We start from the raw sequence: 12,801 nt of genomic DNA, 5'->3' as shown, positions 1-12,801 counted from the left end.
CTATTAAACTATGGTGTCTCCATCCATCTGCTTCTTTCTTAAACTAGATGTCCCTGGAGCTGGTCTTGCTACTGTTACTTATCTATGATGCCAGATAATGGGAGGATTTCACAGAGGTGTTGGAGGGGCTGGTGTTATGTTGGTTGGCTTTAAGATTCTGAGAAATAAAGGTCTTTATCTTCAGGGTGGGGGCTGTCCTCCTCCTTGCAATGAGCTGGGGCCCTTTAGTTATGCTGACTTAACCATGACATTCAATGTAAACTATATATCGCTTAAGAAAGCTAATAAAATTTCATACTATTAAGAAAGTTCATACAATCTCATACTATAAAGACTAATTGGTACAATAGTTAGGGAATGAGATTTTCCTAACATAGACCTGTCTGTCTTCCCTAACATCTATACTGGAAAATTGTCACCAACAGAATCTAAAGATTTCTTGCATTGTTTGCACAACACTATCTTCCTCTCCCACCAAAAACCTCCCATGGGGACGTGAGTTTGTGATCAGGACTTCTGCACTAATTATGATGCCATTTGACCATATTTCAGTTCAGACTTTGAAGCCTAAGGTGACTTTCACTTTAGGCACATCTAATTCTGTCAGGATTGTGTTAGAAAGGGCATAGATTATGCTGACAGATTAAAAACTTGCAACTTAATGTTGCCCCAACAGAAGCTCTTGCTGGTAAGCATCCAGCATACCCCATCTGACAACTACTGCCCACGCTATGACAACATGTGCAGGAAAGTCATGAAAACCAGTCAGAGCTTTGTGGAATCAGATTTCCTGTTTCTAATGCTCTTCCTTTCTCTTAGGGATTGAAGAAGAGTGCCAGTGTTTTACAACATATTCTCCACTTTGTGAGTAGCAAAGCATGGCTACAGTTCAACTGAGTGGCATATAGCTGCTAGCTAAATTAGCCTCCACATTTTCATAATTTCATCATCATGCATTCCCTTCTGTTTAACGTGCATGCCTTAGATAAAGTATCACCTCAGTCTTTAGCTGTAAACTAGCCCTATCATTTTAGTGCCAACCCTCAGCCAAAAAGCTGGTTATCATTCACTGGTGAACTTGCACTGGAGTGCTTCAAAACGGGCTTCTAGCCAAAAACATGTCAACTTCAAATACCACTGGACTTTCACTTCTGCTCTAATCCAGCAACCCACATTTGAAGATACATACATTTTAGTGAAAACCAAATATGTTCTAGTGCAGTCCTAATTACTCTGCTGTCTTCAAGAGTAATCACATTAACTTCTCTGGCTTGCAATATGCCAGGAGTAAATTGGGTGGTTAATCACAGCTCCAGTTCACCAGAGTGCCCCAGCTTCAATCAGGACCCTCTTGGTCCAGAGCCCAAACAGCCAGTACCAGATTTGACAGCAATGTCCAAACTCCCTCCTTTTGCTGTGAGATCAGTGCTCCCCCACCTTTTTGACTGTGATTAAACTAAACATATTGCTACATGAAGAAAAAATATGTAGTTCTAAATTTTACAGTGGCACAGAGAACATGCTAGATGCCCCTGTGTTTTATCTCAGGTCAGAAAAAATAATCTAGCATGGAGAATTTAAAATAAAACTTTTTTTAATGTTTAACTAAACTTATCAGGAATAGGGGAACTGGCAAGCAATAACATGCACTTCAAATATTGCTTGTTATTTTTACATAACCTTTATTACTTAATCTTATAAATCACATTTCAGTCTTGATCAAGAACACATAAATGAGACTATTTATGAAGAAAAGAGGTATTTAGATTCTATTATTGAGTATTTTATGGCAGTCTTTTAGATATGCATGTATCAGCCATGTAAGGGATGTGAATTACGTTTTATGTTCATCCAGAAAAAAAAAGAAAGATAATTGCTTTATTATTGTTTGTCAATAGCCACACAGATGGTATGGAATTTTGAGATCTGTTTGACAGAATATAGTAAAAAGTGTGTGTGCAATACTTTTGGTCACAATCTTGTATTTAGAATTACAAACCTATAACACATTTTTCACTGTTGAAGTGAATGATAAAATAAAAACCTAGATATGTAAAATTTAAATGTATATATAGTCAATTTCTGAAAAATCTGCTATGGGAGGAATGAACCTGAACTGCTTCAACAAAAAGCTGAGCTGAGACCAGGACAGCCAGCAAGCTGAGCAGCAAGCCCAGCCGTTCACCTACTTGCTAGCTAACTGGAGAGCATTTCATTTTATAGCATCAGCATTTTCCCAGTGTTCTGTTACAGCAGAAAATTATCAGCTGCTACGAACAATTCCTTTAAATTATTAATCCAGCGCACTGTTTGCTTTACAAAGTGACAGGTATAGAGTATTTTGTTTGCAGTAGCGGAACATGGCCAGAAAGACCCCTTTGCATTAAAAAGGACAGAGTGGATTATGTGCTGCTACATGGACTGAAATACTCTGAATCAAAGTTATACAACATTTGTATAAACAGTTTGTCCCTGTTGTTTAACTGGGGAAAAAAAAATCATGCAGTTTCCAATTTGAGCCTTCCTGCAGCTTGAAGGATAATCAAATCTTTGAGTTAAGTAAGCAAGAAGTGGAATCTAATCACTGAGCAATCAGAGGGAAGGACCTGTGCTCTAGTAACACGCCTGAGTTTTGCTGAGCCATAGCTGTGGGAAATGCAGGGATACCAGAATAATTGCTCCTCTGAAACACTATCTGTGAGACCATGTGATAGCAAGAATTTGCTACAAAGAACAATCTGCTCACCAGAACTTACATCCCCTTATACCCCCCCTATACCATAATAAATTTCTCAAATTCACTCTTGTAGTTTCAAAGCATGAGGGAGAAAATACTCCGTGACTGTGTTCATTACATATACATAAGCATGTTATGGCTAATTAAATACCCTCTGCTACTCTTGCAGCTTCGGTATTGCAGACCCCTGGCAACACCATTGATGTTCTTGTTCCTTGGCAGTTAACTGCACAGAAAGATATTCTACAGTGATGCAGAGCAGATTTGGAATAAATTCCCTAGAGTCAGTAGAATAAGAACAGTATAACGGTAATTCAAAAGTCAGGACCAGGGTCCCATTTTTCAACTTCAGCAAAGCACTGCTAAATTTTCCTTCTGTGTCTTTTCAGACTTTGCTTTCCTCACTTGGGTATTTTGTTTCCATTACAGACAGAGGTCACAGGAATACCTGTTTTACAAATGAAAGTTTCATGTTAATCATGGTTTTGTATATTTTAGATTTCAATTTTCCTTAGTTTGTGTAGGGGTCATGTCAAATACTACTATGAAATGTCAAAGCATAAGAATCACAGCAGCCACTGTCTCAGTATTCAAAAAGTGTCTACAAACCCCTAACAGTAACATATCCCCTTCACCAAGCTCTGTGTTCCCCCAGAAAAGTTCCAGATTCTCCTGAAATAATAAAGTCCCCTTTCAAACAGAAGAACAAATATTTCAAGGTCTGTTTGATCCTTTTGTTTAGGGTCTTTAGGAGGAAATACTGTGCAAATGCCAAAAAACCCAGTGGAAATCAAAAAGTTGCTAGTTGTGTTAGATGGAGGCCCATTTGTCTGAACAGCGAAAGGCTAAGTGGCTGCAAGTCAGAGGGCTCCCAAAGAATGGAAGGAGGCATCATCACATGCATCTTGCCACAGTTACAATAAGAAGGAGCTCCAGTAAATAACATTCTGTAAACTGAAAGATCAACATCCCACACGGGTAACAGCAAATCAAACCTGGAAAGTGTAACTTGGGAGCATGCCCTTAACAACTGGAAATAGGTTTTGGGGTTGGGTGTTTTCTGGGTTTTGTTTCATTTTTCACCAAATCACAGCAGCTACAATGCTGGTATAATGTGACAGAAGAGAAATTCACAGACACAGTAATGAAAATTCATTCAATTCAACTTGGAAGCTTAATGGGTAAAAAAGCATAACCTTACACCCTCCAAAATCTGTTACTGCTGTAAGGAAGGTTTCAAAACTCCAGTCCAGTCAGTATTAAAAGATTAAATTCAGCAATTGTTACCTGAAACATCAAAATGAAAGTGTTCCTAAACAATTTATTCAGAAGAAGACGTTATAAACAAGCCTGGTTCTGCCTGTCAATAATTACATTAACAGCAAAGTTCCAAAATTATTTTCAAGACAAGCACATATCTACATTGCTTATTCAAAAAAGCTCCTAAAAGCAAATTATTAAGAAATAGAATTGTTCCACAAAGTGTCTAAGTTCTCCGGAAACTTCAAACAACTTCACTAGCTTTCATGGTACAAATCTATGCAAATAAATCAGAAGTGAGTTGACACTAAGTATTAACCTGTACTGGTTTATATCCAGTTTCTATACAACCAGAACATTAAAGCTTACTAGAAGTCATACATCTTTTCAGCATAGTTCATGAACATTTTTTGTCACTTTTATGCTGTTTATAATAAATGAAATACAGCACTTACAGTAAAAGCACCAGACCAACTGTGTTTTTCAAAGCAAAAGCCATTTAGCCTCTCTCAAAAGAAGTTAAAGACCTCCCCATGAAATTACATTGCTAATAGAAGATGTAGCCACTGCTCAGGTGAAACAGTAGAATGAAGAATTCAGACAAGTAGCATCTGAAATTACTACTTTCACAAAGCATCTCTGGAATACCTAAAATTATTCACTATGTCAGCCAGAAAATCCTAATGAGAAGGAACAGCCAGAGGTGTTGTTTAGTCCATTAAAGGAAATTCCCCAAACAATGTTCCTTCTCAGAAAGCAGTTTCCAACAGTTGTGCATAACAGGCAAGAAATTTTTAGAAGCAGTATTCACTGATTGAGAAAATCACAACCAAGGTAATGGAAAATCATCTATGAGAAGAGAAAGTCCTTGACCCTGTTTACAACCTCCAAGAACCAAGACACAGTATGTAAAGTGTATTCAATATGAGGAAATGTATTATTAAACAGATTGTTAAGCATTCCTGAAAAAATGGATGGATGCTAGCCATGGATGGATGCCTATGGATGCCAGCCATGTCCGTGACAATAGCCATGACTACATTACCCATTCTTACTAAAATCCATTTAAGTTTTAAAAGACTGGGGAAAAGGTACATTGTGGTTTTGAAAAATGTGCAATAGTGTGTTATTTCAGTGACAGCAATGAACCATCAACACAGGACATAAATTTGTCTACTCCTACTGGGAAAGGGAAAGAGGACCACCTTCCAGAACCACTGCAGGAGTCCCCAAATAACTCAGACAATCAGGTATAAATGGGAATACCACTGCTCTGGAATGAAATAGGGATCTTCTGACCATTCCTGAGTCCTGATTATTCCAGTCAGAGTCGTGTCCTTGTGCTGATGAGCAAATTCCAATAAACCTTATATTTTATCTCTGTGAATCCTTACGCCCTTTCTTATAATATATGCAAATCTCAAACTCAGAGCTTGAACCTGAAGACCAGAAGAGCATTTGCACAGCCAAGAAAGGAGGAGATATGGCTTGGCATTTTGGGAGACGGTCACTGAAAAGAGGTGTAGCAGGAATAGGTTCTAGTTAGGGACTTCACAGTACTAAATGTTCCAAATGAAGCAGCACAATGGTTTGCAGTTTTCACAGAAATATTTGATGAGTTTCCCAAAAGGAAACTCTCATCAGATTGGACTGATACCAATAAACATATTATTGACATAGAGGAAGGTAAATCAGCCCACAGTGAGCTTTGCCTTGCCAGAAATAGATTGTACTTGAGATAAATCAGTGATAGCTTGAGTAGCTGCCCACAGCCACTTCTGTCAACGATGTTCTGAGAAACTAGACTGCCTTGTTCTTCTCTCTAACAAAAAGACAGCATTGTCACAGTTGAGGTGCACAGTAATATTAACTCACTACTACAGGTGATTGATTTAGTCATGGGCAATGTAGGCTGTTGCTTAGGAAAGCAGATACAGAAAAAAAAAGCTGTCCTTCTCCTCTACCCTTGTTTATGATACTGGAGGCTTGAAAAGACGTTGTCTTTCTGTGGTGAGTGGACTGGTACATAGTGCTGGGGAGAGAAGAAAGAGGAGCTCCTCCCAGGCACCAGGCATCACCTTTTATTCCCCTGTCTTCTGGGAGGTAGCAGAAGCAGCAAACCCAGTGCCACACATTTTCCCACCAGCTTCCTCTCCCTCCTTGTCGTGGGAGTTGCTCAGCCTCAGCCAACCTCCAGCCACTCCCCAGGTCTAATTCTTAGAGCAGCAAAATTCCATGTTAGCTCTGACTTGTCTCTATTGCATATATTCAAGGTAGGGTATTGCTGTGCCAGGTAAGTCTAGGAAGTGACTGTGAGACAATGCTAAGGAAAGTTATTTGTGCCTCCAGAAGAAACAAAGATGAATCCTGTGATTTGAGGTTCAATATCAGAGCTCTTCCTATGAAATGCTTTATATAACATGTAAAAGAGAAGATGCAGCACAGCATGAGGTGGGGGACGGTGTAACCTACTTTTCTCTGAAATCTTCCCTAGAGGATTACATTGCCCTTACCTGTCTAAGAGTAGCTTCAGGTTTTTCATTTAATTTCAGGTTTCCATTAGAGGACATAGCTCTTCTCCTCCTTAGAACACTACTTCTAAAGCTCACCCTAACAGAAAGCTTTTTTTATAAATGTATTTAATATAGATGTGTTTGTGTGTCTGTTTCAGTACTTTTCCAAACAAGTGAAACAACTAGGCTTGGGGATTTCAAAACCTCCTTCTCACTCTGCATACAGGAATTGCTTCCCCATTTCTTTCTTTCTTACTATGAAGTGTGTGGTTTTATTTTAACAGTATTTTTTATTTTAGAGCAATGTTGTATTTGTTTTTTTTCTTTAAACTTTCAACTTCAGTCAGCTATATTATAAGGTCTTAGGAGGACCTGCACAGTGTATCCTCCCAATAATTTAGTCATATATAAACTTTGTTCTCATCATTGTCCCTGACTGGGAGGGCCCTATAATAAGTTCATCTGAACAAGCCACTGAGGAGGATGTAAAGAGCCCATAACCAAGATGACAACGGCATTGGAGCTCTCTAGTGGAATACATGCTGGCAGAGCAGCCTCCTCCTATTTTGACTGCATAACAAAACACACCAAAATATTGGGCTTGATTGTCATTCTGAAGCACTGTGACGATAAGCAATGTATGAAAAAGCTGGCATTTTCCACAGCACTCTCTTTTTCAATGCCTATCATGAGTTTAACCTAACTCCCCTGAAGCCCCCAACAGCATAATCTGGCAGAGGAGCAAGGGGAAAAGGTTTCTGCTGGGATTGAAGGTAGGGCTTCTAGACGGTCAGCACATAATGTAATTTGACTTATACTTTTAAAATTTGGTCTAGCTGGGCACAGATAAACATCAAACTCACAGGATAAGACTAAGGTTGAAGAAGACAGAATTCTCTGTTTATCACACCTTTTTGCTGGTTACTTCAATGTTAGAACCATTTGAATAGGCACCACTAATTGTCCAGACAGAAGTGAGATTGGACTGCTGTGGTTTGGGTAACTGAGATAAATAGGAGGTGGTTTGCACTCTCCATCAGCCACAGAGGGGTACTGTAGGCTAAAACTTTAATCTTTCTGGCTACCCCTTCCTCATAATAAGAGAAACCCACTTAATTGGGGCTGGTGAGGGAGTCAGAGCCCAGAGAGGTGGACTGACCCATTCTCCATCTTCTTCCCTTTTTCCACTGCTGTTTGTCCACAGTCAGAGGCTCTAAGATAGACCTACCTGCAAGGTAGTTGCAGCATTCAGTGTTAGCAGGATGCTCATAAGTACCAGGTGCCCCACTTCAGATCTAGCATCAGTACAGGGCTCCAGGAAGTCCTGCCCAGTCCTGCTTTAGCTTTGGATCCTCCCACTTCCTGGGTGTAATGACATAAAATGAAAGGACAGAAGCTGGGAAAAGATATAGGAAAGAAAGCAATACATAAAAAATTAGAACAAAGTAGTATAGGCATTTCTACCGCATCTATACAGTTGTGAAGAAACAAGACAGAAAAAGGTTCTGATTCATGAGACCAGCACGTGAGTCTGGATAGAAGAGATGAACAGCAATATGCTTCATAAGCACTGTCAACAGAATTTCTGCAAGCTTTGTTTGAAGCAAAGCATGTATTTATGTTTATAAATTTCTTGTTAATCAGTTAGTTACGATCAATGTAAGGAACCAGCCTCCACTTTCCGTAAGCCATTAGGGACCCTGTCATACATCACTAACAATGCTAGTATGCCTGGTGTTACCATAACACTTAAACACACCAAGTGGGTTTCAGGTCTTTTTCTGTTTAGAGCTGAGCAGAAATGTAATACAAACCAGTCCATAACTGACAAAGCTAGTACTGCACTGTGATTAACTTTTCTGACTGTCTACATAACCTGTCATAGGACTTCCATGAAATATTGTTTGAACAGTTCCATTCTAGCAAAACTCTCTCTCCAGACTCTTAGAAATTGTCAGCAATTACTGAAACAATTGGAGATGGGAGGGAAGGAAGATTAGGAACTATAAAATCAGTATATTACCATAACTAGGAGGAGGTTTCAGCCCACCACCTGTGTTGCATATCACCACCTAAGCAATGTTCTACTTTTTTATTAAAGGTTTAATAAAGAAGGAAACAGACAGAAAGTAGCTAAAAAATTTCCTTACCTTAATACTTGTTTTGAAGTCTTAGAGGCATCCTCTAGAAGCAAAACATCCTAGTAATTTCTGAAGTTCCATTCATAGGTAATAAGGTAATAAGGCACACCTGAATTTATTTGCTCCTATTGTGAAAAGCACACAGAATAAGTTTCAGATCACCTGCTTTGGTGTCAGTCATAAACCTGAAGAGCAATTAAGAAGCTTGAGATGAATAAAGAGAATCCTAATGTTCACTCTCCAGCAGGATGTAATCCTGAATGCAGTCAGGTTCAGATGACAGTCATTTTACACCATAAGGTCCTTCAAATTATCTTGATCAGAGAAGCCATGGAGGTTCCCACCTAACTCTCATCCCAATTCAGACCTGAAAAGCTGAGCTTAATGTTCAAAAAAGAATGGAGAAAACCCTTCTTCCGCTGTTTTTACCAGTTGGTAAGTTCTAGATAAAAAGAAAAAAATATACAGTCTTGAATGCCTATTCACTACTGAGTACCCAAGCAACAGTTTACAGAGTCATCTTACTTTATGATCTCCTTATCATCTTTTGTTCTTGGTGGAAAAGTCTAAGCTAGATTTCACACTCAGCCCCTCTTTGGAGAGTTCAGCATATCTCCTGGAGGTGACAGCTTCCTACCATTGATTGTACCATGAACATTTGTGCCCAACTTCTGAACCTGTGAGGTCAGTCGGAGGGCCGGAGAGCCCTCCCGCACACTAGGGTGGCTAATTCAGGTGGTCAGAGTCTGCATTTCCAACCTGGATCAGAACACCAGCTGCATACTGAGGTAACTAGGCACTCCTCCGTTATGCTGGATGAATTTCATACACAGCTTTCTATCTCTTTGATACTGTTTTGTTCACTCTGGGCTCCCATGTGAACCCTGGAGTCCTGCTAAATGCAATGCATGACCACATGATTGGAGACTGTAGGAAAAATCCTCAGCCTAAAAAAAGTTTCTGAAATCCTTGTAATTTTCTTTAAAGTAAGTAAACAGCTATGTTTTAATCTGGCATACATCATTAAGGCATCTGGTACAACATTTCAGTGTAACATTCAGGAATGAATCATGAGGATTTTTGCAAGTAGCCGAAAAGTCTGCTGAGGAAGAAGAGGTCACTGAGAAAGCTAAATATGCATAAAGGCACACTAGGATTCACATGAATGAGGAAACAAATGTTGCTGAAACAAAATCTTCAGGTTTTCCCTAATTTTTATGAAGACATCACAAGTAATAAAATATAGGAGCACATGGAACATCAAAAGCAGTTCCATACTGTCTCTCTGCGTTAAACACAGCTGGATTTAGTGTGCCATAAAATTTACATCCTGGGTAGAAATTAGTCCCATTTTTTCCTACAAAACAAAGAGATTTCCATAACCTTCATATATAGCTTATCCCAGTGCTTAACTACAAGTACATTTAGAAGGTTTTCATAAGATCTCATAAAAACCTTCTTTGTTATAAATGATGACTATCTTTTTTTTTCCTGACCTGAACATCTGATCTCCATTCTCAAAATGTATCTTTGGTATTTTGAGGCTATCATGATCACTTCCAAACTTCATCTCCTTGTTAGTCTATTTTCCAAACTTAAAAATAAATCCCTTTTTCACTATGACCATTATTTCCATAAACTCATTTTTTCCTAATGCTTAATACAACTTGTCTTTGCTTTGTTACTTAAACACCATAACATCCTTGTATATTCTTTGTTAATTAATAATGGAAAAACACATCCAAGCTGTCAAAACTATTACAAATAAATAAAATAATTTTCATGGTCATACTTTCAGATTGCATATATTACATTAGACAAACACATCAAAATAATTTTGCTGTATATTTCTTGTAAGACTTAGGTCAGTGGAGGTCTGTTGCCCATTACATTCACCTGGTGTTTACTTACAAAGTGGTAAGGTGAACGCATACAATGTTTTTGCCTAGAATGCCCCTGACATTTTCAATCAGAAAATGTGTAACAAGGAGAAAAAAGGATATTTCTGGACTTTTACCTCCATTATGAGCTTCTGCACTTGGCTCTAAGAGGCTTCTCTAAGGAGACGATGGAACCAAGCACTCTCGTATGAAACTCCTCTTGTATTTCAGCAGTGTAATGTTACTTCTGGGAAGAACTCTCCTTGACTATATAAACTTGGATATTATAATCTACAGTTCTTTTCAGGTATCCCTGTTATGACAAATCTGCAAGTCTAAGATAGGCATCATATTCAGAAGACATCTGTATATCCACTTTCTTCTTTCTCTTAGTTTATATGGAGAACTGAGGCTTTCAACATTTTCCTGCCCCTAGAGCTATGTCTATTCTTTTTTCCATATAATTTCCATGTACACACACACACAGACTCAAAACAATTCAGAACCTGGCCTGTAGTAAAACAGACATTTTTCTGTAGTAGACTATAAGTCTGCGTAGCCAAGTTTGTTTGCCTGTAAAATTAATTTATATTTCTTTTCCTGTGAGAGAATACAGTTCTGTATTATTTCTGTTGTTTTGGTTTGGCTTTTTTCCATTCTGAAAACCATGAGTTCTGAAAAATGTTTTAATATTCAGACTACAGGCCAATGAAACAGGTAGAAATTATTCCAGAGATGGATTTCATTCTTAGTTATTAATTAGATATAGCCTCTGACATAAAAACATCCTTTCAAAAGTGAGACCTAGGTGGATGGTTGGACTATACAACTAATCTAGTAAAGTGAACTTAAATGTGTTTTCTAGCATGCAGAATAGGGAAAAAAAACAACCAGCCCACACACAACAGAGCTCTCGGCAACACAAAAATGCATGTGGCTATCATCACAGGGATGCTCCCTGTCTCCCATTGCTCTTGATCAACATTTCTTTATTTTGTGGACTATTTTAATGATATATGTATTTCTATCAATAAAATTATTTCACCTTGTCACTCCTATTCCAGTGTGTTGGAAATTATCAGTAGCTTTGGCCATTTTCCAACTTTCTGTCAGTTTTCCAAACATTTTTGGAACCACTTGAGATTAACAACCTTTTGCCCAGCAGGTCTTGGAGTTTATCTGGATGTGTCCAGAGTGACTGCTACTAACCACTGCAAGCAAACAGTAACGAGTCAAACATATTCATGCACTGAAGTTTGAAAAGGCTCCTGACTTCAAGATCTTTACAATGTTTTCCTAAAATGAGAAACTGAACTTTGGCTCTTAGAATCTCTCTGGACATTGATGACACTGTCATTTGTCCGATGATTGAGAAAAACAGTTCATCTTTAGCTTCTGTGGTAAAGAAATCTTTCACCAGATACTTGCATGGGAGAAGGACACTCTTCAAATTCTCCCTGGAGAATTTCTACGTTTGGAGCAGTGAAAAAAAGCTGGAGGATCCTGATGCAAAAGATGTGTTTCTGATGAGAACTGTGCTCAGAAGAATCTTTGTGATAATAACAGTGAGAGCAATGCAGATGGAGATAAAAAAGATTTTAGCATTCTTGCTGAAGATTTTTAGCAGCAAAAGATTAGGCCTCTATATTATATGCTGCAAGCATGAGAGGAAACTGAACTCTGGAAATGCCTATTATTTTTCATTGCCTATAAAAAGGACAGAAGGTGACTAGTCTAGATGTAGACTTGTACACTGTAGCCATCTGCAGACAGTTGCAACTAATGTCAATAAATATGTCTCAACATTGTAACAGAAGTGACAGAACATAGTTTTATTAAGCATTCATGATTCTAATGAACTATCATTAAAGAACATACAACATAAAAGCGAACAATAAATTATTATTTTTATATATTCTTTTTTGTTGTCTCTACACAAATGGGCACTTTTAAAAGAATATGATATAATCTACAAATATTGTTTTGTTTTCATAGATACAAACTTGTGCAAACAAGATGCTCAAAATGGCATCTTGGGCTATCAAATGGTGGTAAAGAGGATCTTTCTATTCTTCTTCGCATAGTATCACATTATTAGAAATGCCCCTGGAGAATGTGATGAGCATTTCCCAAAGTACACATGTCAGAGAAATATCCTCTTCTGGTTTTGGGTATGTCTCTTGGGAATCTGTTAAATTCATAGAATCACAGAATCATTTAAGTTGAAAAAACCTTTAAGATCACCAAGTTCAACCATTAACCTAACACTA

Source organism: Strix aluco, chromosome 5, assembly GCF_031877795.1.
Source record: "Strix aluco isolate bStrAlu1 chromosome 5, bStrAlu1.hap1, whole genome shotgun sequence".
Classification (NCBI taxonomy): domain Eukaryota; kingdom Metazoa; phylum Chordata; class Aves; order Strigiformes; family Strigidae; genus Strix; species Strix aluco.
This window is presented reverse-complemented; position numbering follows the sequence as displayed.